Source organism: Coptis chinensis, chromosome 3 (genome assembly GCF_015680905.1).
Source record: "Coptis chinensis isolate HL-2020 chromosome 3, ASM1568090v1, whole genome shotgun sequence".
NCBI classification, from domain to species: Eukaryota; Viridiplantae; Streptophyta; class Magnoliopsida; order Ranunculales; family Ranunculaceae; genus Coptis; species Coptis chinensis.
In genome coordinates, this window is record NC_141458.1 from 24,145,074 (window position 1) to 24,149,327 (window position 4,254).

The 4,254-nt window shown below is 38.0% G+C and overlaps 1 long non-coding RNA gene and 1 pseudogene across 2 annotated transcripts; both read left to right on the forward strand.

Annotated features, from left to right (window-relative positions):
* The first annotated feature begins 856 nt into the window (after nucleotides 1-856).
* On the forward strand, nucleotides 857-1,919 carry LOC147508747 (uncharacterized). The gene is made up of 3 exons (XR_015216431.1): nucleotides 857-1,094; nucleotides 1,172-1,366; nucleotides 1,684-1,919. It is a non-coding gene; the product is annotated as an uncharacterized LOC147508747 (long non-coding RNA).
* Nucleotides 1,920-2,384: 465 nt separating this feature from the next.
* Nucleotides 2,385-4,009, forward strand: LOC147508748 (putative enoyl-CoA hydratase 1, peroxisomal pseudogene; annotated as a pseudogene). Its single transcript, XR_015215917.1, has 5 exons — nucleotides 2,385-2,488; nucleotides 2,568-2,754; nucleotides 3,110-3,473; nucleotides 3,697-3,745; nucleotides 3,861-4,009. The product of XR_015215917.1 is annotated as a putative enoyl-CoA hydratase 1, peroxisomal pseudogene (transcript).
* Nucleotides 4,010-4,254: the final 245 nt, after the last annotated feature.

A 4,254-nucleotide genomic window follows, 5' to 3' on the forward strand; every position in this document is an offset into this window, starting at 1 on the left:
GACATGCTCCATGATTGATGACTCATCCAATCTTGTGGGCGCGATAGTGGGTCCCATGTGTAGTCCAATGGGCGGTCCTGTCTTTGGGCAATTTTACAACTTCCCCTATCGCATTAGAGTTCATCGCCGATTATGCGAAGGCATTTCACTTGTCGATTCTAATCTGGTTCAAGAGGTAGGAGCCGGAAGTTTGATGCTTCATGCGGTTGGAAGAATTCATATATATATGTCGCTCCTCCGTGCTTTTATCGCGAGGTTTAAAACCATATTTCCATGTTTCTTCGCGAATACCTGCAACATTATGAAAACATATTTATTTCATGATTATTAAACACATAGTTAACCAAATTTATATGTCTCAACGGGGTTTCATAATACACTTTTGGGTGTTTATCACCTATAAAAACTTCATTCATTCTACACTCACAACCCACACTACACCTCACATTCATCTCTCACCTTTCACTCCCACGATTCCTATCTTTTTATCCATTTTAGCACTATCAGCACCTCGGAGCGCGACCTGCACCCTAGGCACCTTCTCGACGATTTCACCGAGCCGACCGCTACCACCAAGCCCTCGAGCCGAAGCGACCTACACCACACCACCATCGAATTCCAACTTTCATCCCGAGAAGCGCGACCCGCGCCTTCTACACCATAATAGGATATTTGCAACACGACCTTTTTGATTTGCAACGCTTATTTAGCGTTAGTAAGTTTCCAACGCTTTTTTGGCGTTGGAAATGTTAGAAAGCGTTTAATAACTTTATTTGGGTGAATTTCCTAATTAATTCCTAACGCTTAAAAAGCGTTGGAGAAGTGTTACAAACTTAAAAATTTCGCGAACAGAGATAAACGAAAAAAATCGAAATATAAAACATAACTTTTTTTTTTTCTCTCTCTCTCTCTCTCTCACCGCCGCATTATTTTCGCACTCCTCAAAACCTAATTTTCAGATTCAGAGACAAATTGAACAGGCTTGTATGTTGAATCAGGATTTGATGAAAGGAAAAGATGCGGTGATGCCTCTGTTTGATTTCCAAGAAAAGAGGCGTGTTGGTTTAAAGACATTAAAGAGTACTACAGGGGTGGTAAGATTCAAAAATTTTTGCAAGCAACTATTTTGTTGTTAGCATGTGGTTCTGCTAAATTTGTACATCCTCTGTAGGTAGTTGTCGATGGCACTTATGCTTTACACTCAAAGCTGCGTTCTTTGCTAGATATAAGGGTTGGGGGTGTTCATTTTAGTTTTCTTTCCAAAGTGCGGTATGACATTGGGGATTCGTGTTCTTTGGATTCCCTCATTGACAACATTTTCCCATTGTTTAGAAAGCACATTGAACCAGACCTCCATCATGCTCAGGTCGGCTTTTTATCTCCTCGCTTCTTCTTTTCTTCATAAGACTGATTGAGAATCTTCGGCTCTTTGCTATGACCGTAAGTTATTGCTTAAAACAGAAGAAAGAAGTCGTTTAGATTCATAGATTGGGAAATTTTTATTATAAGCTATATATATATTTTTTTTTCTTAATACATGGGCTTATTGTTAGTACTTAAATTCTAATTTGTTGAAGGTATTGTGTGTGTGGGGATTGAGTATAGTTTAAGTGTGTTTAAAAAAGAAGATGGATGATATGGACGTATTATGGAGGTGGTTTGATTTTGTGGTGATGTGGACAGGAAGGTGGAGGTGGAAGGAAGTTTGGTTTTGCTGAGAAAGAGGTAAAGAAGAAGGAGGAGTTATGAGTATGGATAGCAGTAGGAGCATGAGCCGAAGCAGAAGCAGGAGCCGGAGCAGGAGCAGGAGTAGGAGTAGGACTCCTCCTCCTCCTAGATCAAGGAGAACTCGTACTACTAACGAGCGATCTTCCTCTTCTTATCGCGATGCTCCTCCTTATCGAAGGGATAGTCGTAGGAGTTCTGGTATAATTTACATTGTTTTTGGCTTGATTTTGGAGAAGTGCTTTTTGTGTGTAATGATTTATAGAAGCTGCAGTGATTTCCTCATAAGACAGTATTGGGTGATTTAAGTAACTCCCAGTTACAATAAAAAGGTTTTACTCATACTAGGCGTAGAAAAGAAAGTGGTATGAAGTGAGCATCAATACTTCAGTCAACACATAAGGCAAAATTTGCTTGCCGCGATAGAAACATTTCCAGCTAAATGATTTAGTTAGTGCAATCCAAAATTAGATATATACTCTAATGTCCCGTGGTCCACATCGGTGGGAACAATTGTCCCTAACTCCATATTGTTAAAGGTTTAGGAACAGTAAGTGTAAATGGGTGATAGCTTTTGGAAAAGAGTCTACATCATCATTATTGGCGTACTTTTATTTTACAACCTAAGAGGCTAGGAGAAGTCGTTAGTTGGTCCGTTCTTCTTTTACTTGTGTTTGCATTGGACAAGGAGAAGGTATGAATTTCAGACCAATTGCTGCTGCTTGAATATTTGAGAATGTCGACCAGTCAATTCGTTGTGCGGGTACTTTTTAACTTATGTAAGTGAACCCTTCCTCACATGTAACGAAAAAGTGAAAAAATATCGTTTTTTATGGATACAGAGTCTGTAAGAACACGATCAGCCTGATCTCTGAAATGTTCAAGTACGCTTTTTTGACTGTTCTGGAGGTGTTTCTCAGAAGCTTTACACAAAATGAATAGTTCTGGAGATGTATTGGGATTGTTGGTTCCATTGCGGATTTTCCTGTCACACATCTTCGGCGCAGGAGTTTTCAGTGGCTTCCTTATGTAAGTTTTACTTATTAATACTTTTATTATTATTTTAATTGCCTTAATTGTACTACATGTTAGTATTATAGGAGTTTCACTAGTTGCCACTTGCCGGCAAGCTTTGTAGTTGTGTGATTAGGGTGGCTGACAAGGCAATGAATAAATAAAAAAAGGAGTAAAGAAATGCATGCCTTCATTTACATTCTTACACACAAGGAATACCTGGTCTCTTTAGACGGGTTTATACTTTGGTGTCTCGGGAAGTTCTGGACTGGGGGTCAAGATTTTGGATATCATAAACAGACTTGTTTAGTTATTTTATTTTAATGAGGGGTTTTAGTATAATAATGAATGCACTAATTTTTTGGTGCAGAAAATGAGAATTACTGCCGTTGGAGTTGAAATTATTGAAACGCAATCTGGAGACCTTCGTTGGTGCTTGGATTTCAGAGACATGAATTCCCCTGCCGTCATGGGGTCTTTCTCAGAAGCTTTCACGTATTATAGGAGTAAATAAGGCTCGAGAAGTATCATTAACAGCAATGCCTTTAACTGCGGAAAAGGCAGAAAAGTGGGGCTTGGTGAATCATGTTGTTCAAGACAATGAGTTGTTGAAGAAATCCAGAGAAATTGCAGAAGCAATTATAAGGAACAACCAGGATTTGGTGCTGAGGTACAAGTCTGTTATAAATGACGGCCTTCAATTGGATTTGGGTCATGCTCTTGCCTTGGAAAAGGTGAGCCTTGATGTGATGACACACACATGAACTAAGACTAATTTGTCTCAATTGTCTAACTTGTATGCTGCATTGGTATGATTATTCCATGACTTTATTCTTGTTTGTCTCTCGGCACAAATAACTTGTATGCCTTGATGTGATGACTTTATTGTCTCTTGGCACAAATGGAAAACAGTTTGTTATTGTTTTTTGAGTTGTTTGTTATTGTTTCCATCTACAGAAGAGTCGTTGTTCTGCTTGTGCTTACCCAGCTAGTCGCATCAGAAAATGTAACGATCTAAAAATATTGTTATTTTATTTTTGCTATTATTATTATTAATAATAATAATTTGGTTTAATAGATAATTTGGTTTATTATTATTATCACTTAATGCTATGATGTAGGTTCTAGTTCAACATCCTGCAAATTTATATCTTTGAATGGCACTTTATGGTTCTCCATGAAAAAAGGACGGTTTGACGTTCCAAAGATATTTTTATGCAGTGGTTGGGTGAAATCGACTTTTCCCATTCCAACATTCACGCCTAATTGAATGTCTAATTGGCGTTCCAAGATCCCGATAGAATTCGAACATTCATGTCTAATTGAACTTTTGAAATCTGATTTAATCTTTGTTAATTTAGGTTCAAGAAGTTTCGCTAGTGGAAGCATTTTTGTCCAAATGCCGATGTTTGGATAAATTTAGCACATGTTTATTTTGCTCGGGACAATTTACCTTAGTCACAAAAATGGCAAGTCAACCTTATGATTCCTTCTTTTCATTTATTATGTATATTT